We start from the raw sequence: 10,474 nt of genomic DNA on the forward strand, positions 1-10,474 counted from the left end.
CAGACAGCAATAAAAGGAAAATAGCCAGGTGTGGTGGCACACACCTCTAATCCCAGGGGCTTGGGAAACTGAAGCAGGAGGATTGTGGGTTCAAAGCCAGTCTCAACAAAAGTGAGGCACTAAGCAACTCAGCTAAACCCTGTCTCTAAATAAAATACAAAATGGGGCTGTAGATGTGGTTCAGTGGTCAGGTGCCCCTGAGTTTAATCCCAGGACCCAATAAATAAATAAAATTAAAGGAAGGGGAAGGAAAATAGGGTCCCAAGAGTTTAAAGTTGCCTGTCAACAGATCTCTGCAAAGCCTTGACTCTAGAACTTAAATACATTAAAAATAAGATTATTTTTGCAACAGAATCTGACTTAGTAACAGGCTCTATATCTCTTTCCTCCTTTGATGTGACATATTGGGAGAGTTTTAACACCATTATAATGCAAATTATGTTTACATATGCTTTGCATAAGTTTGTACCATCTAACAATAGGCCCAGACTGACGTAAGAGAAAAAGACTATAAGTGCCTGTAGGTCACCTGCTTCTTTCTGGATAACTACTACACAATATGTGATAGAATATAAGCATCCACCTCTAATGGGAATATTAGTTATCTAACTAGGTAATAAGCCACTCCAAAGCTCATTAGATCATGGCTGGGCTGGTTGTCGATTCTGGCTTGACTTAACTGGGTTTTTCTGGTGCAGGAGGTTAGCAGATGGCTGCTGAACATCAGAGGGTGAGCTACCACCATGACACAGGACACTGACTCTTCTCCATATCTCCTCCTCCAGTAGGTTAGTGGGGCTTGTTAACATGGAGAAGATAGGGTTTGAGGAGAAAAAAAAAATGAAGAAATCAAGACCTTTAGAAACTAGGTACTGGGCTACACAATTTCATAGTTAATAGATTTCTATGAGCCATAGCAATTTTATTTCAGTTCCAAGGACAAAGAGAAAACCACATTACCAAATTCATAGATATAGAAAAGGATGATGAATAGCTGATATTTTGGCACTCAGTATCATTCTGCCTTTTCTTACACATAAGTCTCCTACAACAGTTTGAAGGAAAAGAAAATGTTCAAAGGCACACAACTATTCATCACATGGAATACAGGACTAACTCTGCATGTCTTCAAAGTCCAAAGAGCACCACTAGACCACGTGATTCATGCAACCATTAAAATTCTCTTAGTTCTTGGAAAAAAAATTTAAAAATAGGATTTTGTGGGCTGGGTTAGGGCTAAGCTGTACAGCACTTGCTTAGCACATGTGAATCACTGGGTTCAATTCTCAGCACCACATAAAAATAATAAATAAAATAAAGATCCATCTACAACAATAAAAAATTTTTAAAAAACTAAAACAGGATTTGTGTCCATAGTGTATTCTTTAACAATGGGAATAATATCCTCAAAAGAATGATTCTGAGGCTTCTAAGACACACTTGGAATAAATTTGGAAAATGGATGAAACTGAATTCAGGAAATCAAAGATCAGCAATACATTTTTAATTTCTAATCAGAGGAGTAATGTGAAAAAGAGCATAAGTTTTATTCATTTCATATCATCCTATTAAAACTAGGCACATTTGCTTGGAATGAAAGCACTTTGGTTTTTATACATATCATGTGAGGTGAGGTGGCACAAACCTGTAATCCCAGCAGTTTGGGAGGCTAATAAAGGCGGATTTTGATATCAAAGCCAGCCTCAGCAAAAAATGAGGCAATAAGAAACTCAGTGAAGGCTGGGGATGTGGCTCAAGCGGTAGCGCGCTCACCTGGCATGCGTGCGGCCCGGGTTCAATCCTCAGCACCACATACAAACAAAGATGTTGTGTCCGCCGAAAACTGAAAAATAAATATTAAAAAATTCTCTCTCTCTCTCTCTCTCTCTCTCTCTCTCTCTCTCTCTCTCCCTCTCTCTCTCTTTAAAAAAAAAGAGACTCATTGAGACAGTGTCTCTAAATAAAATAGAATGTAAGGCTGAATATGGGGCTCAGTGTTGAATTCAATCCCTATTACCCCCTTAAAACTAAACCCTGAATACCAACCCTCAACCTAACCCTAAACCCAACCCTAAACCTAAACCCCTAACCCCCAACCCCAACCCCAACCTTAACCCCTAACCCTGACCCAGACCCTGACCCTAACCCTAACCCTAAACCCTAAACTCTAAACCTAACCCTAACCTGACCCATAACTGTACCCCTAACCCCTAACCCCTTACCCTAACCCTCTCCCTAACCCGGTCCCTAAACCTAGCCCTATCACTAACCTACTAACCCACTAACTTAATCACTTTACCTTAACCCTATATTTTTACCTCAGTACTCACCAAAACTGTAAACTTATCCCTCATCCTAGACCTAAATCTTTCCCCTAACTCTAACCTATCCCCTGAGTCTCAATATAAAGACCAACCCTAAATGCTACCCGGACATCTAACCACTAAACTCTAATATTAAATTTTACCCATAAACCATAAGCCACAATCCTACCTCTGTAATCCTCTCCTGAAGCTTGCTGCAAACAGACATCCAACACCAATTCCAACTCCAATCCTATTTTAACCTTATTCACACTAACCCTTATCACATTCCTTAACCCTCATTTTCTATCTTCAATTTTTTTACCATTTTTTACTGCAACTATTTTTTCTTTTGTACTTAAATTTAAACCTTAATTCCTACCACCAAACCCAGAGCACTTCATAAACCATATTACTTTTGTCTAATCATGTTTCTAATGCTCCTTAGATCTTTCATCTTCCCCAAGATTCTAACTCTAATCTTATCTCCTATCAGTAACCCTAACATAACCCTACCCTATTTCTATTCCTTTGTCCTTCCAACCCTTTCCCTAAGCAGTTCCAAACCCCTTCCATATCTGTAACCCCTAACCCAAGCCCTATCCTCAATCCTATACAAAGTCCCAACATATCAGTACTTACCTGTAGATGAAAGCAGCTGTCACAGTTGAAGTAACAGGTTTCCAAATGATCCTCAACTTTGTTCAACTTGGACACAAATGTGAGATTTCAAGGTCCCTTCTTTTTTCTGAAGTGGCTCACAGGAGTCAGAAAGCAGTATACTCAGTACTGCCAATTCACCACAAAGCCTATCTTTCAAACATATCTTAAATAATAAACTTGAACAGGCAGGTGACAAGAATCAGGGAAAAGAAGTCATAAAGGGCATGTCACTTCATCCCTCTCCAGGTACCACATCCCAAACCTTCAGCAACATCGAGGGTCCTTAACCCCTGTCCTTTTGCTTTTCATTCAAAGATTCATTAAATAACTGCTCATGGTAATCAACTGAAACTTCAGACCCTCAGTCCTCCCCAAACTTGTGGAAGGGCTCAAGTTCCAATGAGCTAATCACAGAGCTGGTTCCACTGCACCCAGCCATTCAGGGCCACCCAGGAAATATAGACCATGGATCACCTCCCTGGCTACAAACAGACACAGTGCTTCATAGATTGAAGGATCAGGAGATTAGTGCCAGGAAACTGGATCAAAGACCAAACTTTTTTATCAGAGATTAAGCCAAGGGGCACTTAACCACTGAGCTCCATCCCCATACCTTTATTTATTTATTTATCCAACTATTTTATTTTTAGATAAGGTCTTCCTAAGTTGCTTAGGGTATCAATAAGTTGTTCAGGATGGCTTTGAATTTGTATTCCCCCTGCTTCACCCTCCCCAAGGCACTAGGATTACAGGCAGCCAACACTGTGCCTTGACCATATTTCTTATGACTCACCAATACATAAAGAAATAAAAAGCATATATATATATATATATATATATATATATATATATATATACACTTTTCAACTTGAAAATGAACTTGAATACACACTGCACTAGCAAACATGAAAAGATGCTTCACATCTCATTCATTATGGACATGTAAGTTACAGTCACAGTGAAATTTCCTCACTCCTACTAATATAACCATTATCAAAATAATTTAAAATAGCAAGCATTGGTAAGAATGAAGACAAATGTGTGACCTGTGTGTGAAAAAATTGCAGTTTTACCTAAAAGTTAAAATTAGAATTATTAGAATTATCAAAGTACTTAAGTCTGTTCCTAGGTTTTTACCCCAAAGTACTGAAAGAAGGTATTCAAAGAAACGTGTATGTGCTCTTTCCATCTGTTTAAGTCATGAAAATAAGGGACAGGCTCAGAAAGAGTTCCAGGAAGAGAAATTTGGATCTGAGTAAAAAATCCTAATAGCTATGGTGTTTCATCCTTCAATAAAAAACAAAAACAAACAAACAAACAAAAATCCTCCTCTTTTAATTGAGCACAGCAGTCCTCTGAGTCTTCTCTCATAGAACACCAGTTAGGTGGATCTCCATATACAGCACAGCAGTCCTGTATGTTCCTATCTCTCCACATGGACATGTGCAACTCCGCAATTGTTCACATTTTAGATATCAAGTTTCTTGGATCTGCCAGTAGACATGATGGGCCTAAAGAATCCTTCCATCATAAAACTCCAGTTTTCTGGATATCTACATAGAATTCAACAGTTTTTGCACATCTATCCATCAATAGAACCCCAGTTACCTGTCTGTACAAGTGGTGCCCAGGAGCCCTGAGTTTCCTGCCTGGCTTTGAACATGGACAAAAGCAGCCCTGGCATCATGGGTCTCCAAATAGATTTCAGCAGCCATGGTCATTCTGAGACCATGAGCATTACAGACCGCTAGCAATGGAAATTCTGGACAGTATAATTTCCTTACTGCATAGAATCCCATGCTCCTGTTCCTGATGTACAGCCCATCAGTACTGTGTGTCCTCCCATCATAGAAACCAAGATGCCTGGCTTTTCTACAGCAGTCATACTGTCATCACAAAAGTCCACTTTCCTGGCACTCCAGGGAGAGCCCAACAGCACTGGGAGTTCCTCCATCATTGACACCTATGTCCCTCTCTCCATATAAAGTCAGCATCCCTATGAGTCCTACTATTATAGAACCTCATTCTCTGTTGTTTCACAAGTGTCTACTAGCCTAGTATATCTAGTCACAATAGGCTCTAGATCCCTGATGTTTGCACAGAGCTAAGCAGCACTGCATATATCATACCATAGAAACCCAGACAGAAATCCTGCTACTCCAGATAGAGTCAAGTAACCCTGGAAGTCCTTCCATTATAGAAAGAAAAGTCACTGAATTTCACAGGGGCCCGGAAGCACTGTCACTATAGAAACCTAGTTTCCTGGATCACCACATGGAACCCAGCAAACTTGGGTGTTGTGTCATCATATATCCCCAATACAACATTCTACAAGAACAATTTTCTCAAAATCCTGAGCAGTGAAAATAGGTTTCTTATTTTCAATTTTAAAGTTACTTTGGTAGTTACTCAAAATTTTAACCAGAAAGAAAAAAACAAGAAGATTGGGAGCCTAGGCTCCCTGAGCATCAGGCACAGTGTCCCAGTGCCTGGAGATGCAGGTCCCTAAGCTAATCTCAGAAATGTGCACAAAGACATGACTTCTGTATTTCCTCAATCAAATATCAGGAGTTTAAGTTCCACCAAGAACAACTCTGGTTTTGTAGAATAGGACAAGCTCCAAGGTGTTTTCAGCCACCAAAAGTCCCTCCAGCTAATACAGCCTTGAACCCTAAGAGGCAGGCTCCAGGGCAGCACAGACCCCTCTGCGTTAAGGATGGGACCTCCGCCAGTGCGCTCAGTGGGAGCTGTAGCTCTCCACCTGACCTTCATCTTGGGACAGCTGCACCCAATCAGGGCTCAGAAGCTGCCCAAGGAGCGGCAGCAGCAGCAGCCCGCCACCCCCACCCCACCCCTGTCTCCCAGCCACGCAGTCCGCGCGAATCCCCTGACCTGCCTGCCGCACCCGCCCACTCTCCAACACCGCCTTGAATTGGGAGCCCTTGCTCACTGGGCGGTGGCGTTCAGGACAGACAGCAGACAGACCCGCAGCATCCGGGTGGGCTAATGGTGTGCATGGGAAGAGCAGCGAAGAGCGAGGGAAGTGCTGTGTGTGCGCCTGCATCCGCACCAGCCGCCCGCCATTGTGCACGCGCCTTCTGTCTGGCCCCCTGAGCCTCAAGGGCCAGGTCTCTTTCCAGGTCCGCAGCCCCAGTTGGGGTTCCCAGGTGAGCGCCCAGGGCCTCTGTTGCTCGCCCAAGTGGACTCCCAGGAAAGCTAAAGCCGAGGCTGCCTGGCGTCCCTGCAGCAGGAGGGTCTATAGGAAGGAACCCACTTGGACCTTGGGGTCAGCTCGTTTGGGGTGGTGCTGCTCCTTGCAGACTGCAGACGGGGTGCAGACCTCGCCTACACACCCTCCTGTGAGCCCAAGCAGAAACACACTAGAAACCACTCCATAGAACCTAATAAAAGCCCAAGGTGTTGATTGTTGAGCCTCCATGAAGAGCCATGCAGTCTTTGGAGTCAGCCTTAATTTAAACCCTGTTACCTGGATTTCAAAATTTAGTCCAGCAGCCTTCAAATACCTAAATATCATAAAACCTTATTTCCCTGACTCTCAAAGTAGAATCTGGCAGTCTTGCATGTCCTACCATCCTATAATGCCAGTTACATGTCTCTATATGTAAACCCAGCAACAATAATCACCTTGCCAACAAATGAGACTCAGATCCCTGGCTGGCCACAAAGAGTTTAGAAGCCCTGAGGTTTCTACCATCACACAAAAAAACCAATTTTCTGTCTCTGCACATACAGCTGAGCATCTCTGTGTGTTCTGACATCAGAGGAACCTAGTTCCCTGGTTTTGAACATACAGTGAATCAGTTATTTGATTTCTACTGCTGAGAGCCATAGCTAAGTAGGCACCACACATGGCAATTTCCTTGTCAGCCTACCCCATGTTGCTTAGGGGAAGGACTCTCCACTGTGGACCCAGGTCATTTGCAATAACTTTGCATGAAAGGTGACCTTGCTCAAGGACCAGGGCGGATCGGGGTTTAGGGTGGATCAGGGTTTAGGGCGGTTCCAGGTTTAAGGTGATTCCTGCTGGGAATAGGGCTTATCCTGCTGCCTCAGGCGCCTTGAGTTCCCGTTGAGTTCTCGCGGGATTCAGAGAGTATTTGGGATTCAGAGCCCGGTGGAGAGTGTGGATTTTGCCCAGAATGTGCGTGTAGAGTGCGGGTGACAGTTCGGGAATAAAGAATTGCTGTTTGAATCTACAAGGCTGTGAGTGGCTCGTGATTTTGTGCCCAGCCAGACTGTGGCATTATACTACAATAAAACCCAATTTCACTTGCTTTCCACATGGAGACCAGCAGACCTTTTAAACCTGCTATCCTAAAACACTATTTATCTGGCTCTCCAAGTAAAGCCCAGAAGACCTGGGGATCCTTAGATAATAGAGCACAATTTGCTGACTCTCTTGTAGATCCCAGCAGCTTTGGTTTCCTCCCTTTGGAGAAACTTTTTCCTTTTCCTACACATAGAGGTCAGCAGATCTATGAATCCTGCCATAATGGAAGGCCAGTTATATGGCTCTCCACAGAGCCAAGAAGATATAGTAGGTTTGTCATTATAGATCCCAAGAACCACGGTTAGATCTCAACAGTTCTGAGAATTCTAATATCATAGAAACTGTTAACTATGATCTGCATAGTGCTCAGCAAGCTTGTGTGTCCTTCCATCATATAAGATGAGTTCCATGGTTCTTCACAGAGTTCTGGAACCAGTATAACTTCCTATAATAGAAATCCTTTTCTGTGGTTATACACATATAGCCAGAAACTCTGGGAGTGGTACCATAAATTAAGCACGAATTCCTCAAGTCTCCATGTAGAGTCCAATAACAATGTGAGTCCTGGTATCATAGAAATCAGTTCACTGACTTTAACCCTAACCCTAACCCCTGACCCTAATCCTAATCCCTAACCCTAACCCCTAACCTTAACCCTAACCTTAATCCTAACACTCTTACCTTAAACTTAACCCGGCAGTTAGCATTAACATTATTGAGCTACATTACCTATAATCCTTAGGGAAGTAGTTCTTCGGATTCTCTGCAGCTAGGTGGCAGTTTTGAATATTGCATTGCCACAGTCCTACGGTCCTTGAAGCTTTCAGGTGTTCCTGCAATTAGTGGTTGCTAGACTACATTACTCACCATCCTATGAGGACATGTCTCCCAGAATCCCTGCAGTGTTCAGTCAAATTGTGAGAGTACCTTACCCATAATTTTTAGGTAGGAATTTCCCAAGATCCTCTACATTGAGAAAGTAAGGCCAAGGACTACATTTCACACAATTCTAATGGTTAAGATCCTTCAAGTGTCTATCAGTGAGCAGTCAAATTTGACTGCTCACTGATGGCCACTTTTTTATGCACAAGTTTCCCAGTAATCCCTACAGTCATCTGTCTGGCAAATTGTGAGACAACATTCACCACAATACTTAGTGAGGTAGTTTCCAGGATCCTCCATGGTAAGAGGGAAATTCCAAGGACTACATTAACCATAATGCTATGGCACTGTATGCCCCCAAATTTTCCTGCAATGCAATAAATTGCAAATATTCATTACCACAATCCTAGATGGACAAATTTCCCAGGATTCTCTGCAGTAAGTAGGCACATTTTGGGATTATATTACCCACAATTATTAGGGAGGAAGTTCCCAGGATCCTCTAGAGCAAGAGGAAAATTCCAAGGACTACCTTGGACACAATTCTAAGGAGCAGAAACCACCATGGTTGCCTATCAGTGAGCATTCAAGTTAAATTACAGTGCCCACAATCCTTTGGGAACTGAATAAATTTTGCATGAATCATTGCAGTTTGCAGTCAAAATTGGGACTACATTATCCACAATCCTTGGGAAGTTTCCAGGATCCTCAATAGTGAGGGGGAAATTCCAAGGACTACATTGTCCACAATCCTAAGGGGTGGTAAACACCAAGGTTATCCAATGGGCAGTCAAATTGAACTACAGTTCCCACAATACTTTTTGAACAAGTTCCCATTGGGCAGTCAAATTGAACTACAGTCCCACAATACTTTTTGAACAAGTTCCCATGAATCCCTGAAGTAAGCAAGTAAATTTTGGAACTGTATTACCCCCAATTCTAAGGAGGTAGGAAGGTCCCAGAATTCCCCACAGTGAGTGGTTAAACCCAGGACTAAATTTTCCATAATTTAGTTATACATAATTATCTATAATTTTCTAAAAGGAAAGATCCCAAAATTCCTCATTGTGAGATCAGTTTACCCACAATCCTAACATGGGCAGAAACTCTCACAATTCCCTAAAGTTATCAGGTAAAACTTGGACTATATTACTCACAATCCTGAAGGGAGCAATATCCCAGGGTACCCAGTGCCAAGCAGAAAAATTGTGGGACTACATTGTGCACAGTTCTAATGGAAGGAAGTTCCCAAGATCCTCTGCCATGAGTGGTGAACCCAGGAATATAACATGTTTAGACTAACGTTTAAGAAATCCTAATTCCCTGCCAGGAGCAGGTTAAACTACGGACTACATTACCCACAATTACAAGAGAAAAGGCAGCTCTGGGCATCCCTAGTTGTTCTCAAGCAAAAAAAAAAAAAAAAAGGAGAGGGGTATCTTATTCATAACCTTAAGGCAAAAATGTTCCAGGAACCCCTGGGCCTGTGGTAAACCTGAGACTGCACTTTTCAAATCTTTATGAGGGAAGAATCTCACAGAATCCCACAGTGCATGATAAGCCCAAGACAACATTATCCAGAATCCTAACTGGGGAGAGGAACTCCCATGAGTCCCTGCTGCTAACAGGAAAACCTGGGAAAAGATTACCCATAATCCTAAAAAAGAGGAAATGGGATACTGGGAACTTCCTCCATTTTAGGATTATGGGTAATGGTATTCCCATGTCTCCCCCCCCCCCAAGTGGTTATATCTAGAACTATGCTGCGCCCCTCCCCTGACTCAGGCAATGGCAAGGCCCTACTGAGGTGGAGGGCTCCTCCTCTGGAGGAGCGCAGTATGTTTCTGGGAATGGGCTGGTTTGGTTTTGTATTCCTTTAATAAGTATAGTTGCAACTTCTCATATGACCATTAAGTATGAAGGAAAAAACATGACTTTCCCAATTAATGCAACTACTTCTAAAGAATAGATCTGTTTGCTCTAAATGCAATGATTCAGCTGTGGAGCGTAAATTGTTAATGTCTAATGAAAAACTCCCTGTATTCCTGTCAAGGAAGTTTTTGAGAAATTAAATTAAAATCTAGAGAAGAAAAATTAATGTTAAGAGGACAGATTAGTGCTTAGTACTGGGCAACTTGTTCTTGTTCTTGTGCACAATGGTTTGTGCTCTTACTCTTGTTTGATTAAAATTAATAACAAGTCAACCACTTGCCGTAACCATGGCACTGGTTCCAGTCAGTAAGTCAAGAAAGAATAGTCAAGGTATAGGCCAATAGTTTGGGACATTTCTAACTATTATTAAAAGTTAACTAAGCAGAAACAGCTCAAAGCAAAA

The 10,474-nt window shown here is 42.2% G+C and overlaps 1 long non-coding RNA gene across 1 annotated transcript in view; it reads right to left on the minus strand.

Moving 5' to 3' along the window:
- Positions 1-10,474, minus strand: part of LOC125610878 — a 46,516-nt gene that overhangs the window by 23,827 nt on the left and 12,215 nt on the right. The window contains exons 2-3 of the long non-coding RNA XR_007340927.1: positions 2,946-3,112; positions 1,774-1,843 (exon numbers count right to left, since the gene is read on the minus strand). This is a non-coding gene — a long non-coding RNA (uncharacterized LOC125610878). The remainder of the gene's footprint in view (positions 1-1,773; positions 1,844-2,945; positions 3,113-10,474) is intronic.

The sequence above is a fragment of the Marmota marmota genome, unplaced genomic scaffold (genome assembly GCF_001458135.2).
Source record: "Marmota marmota marmota unplaced genomic scaffold, marMar, whole genome shotgun sequence".
Taxonomy (NCBI): Eukaryota; Metazoa; Chordata; class Mammalia; order Rodentia; family Sciuridae; genus Marmota; species Marmota marmota.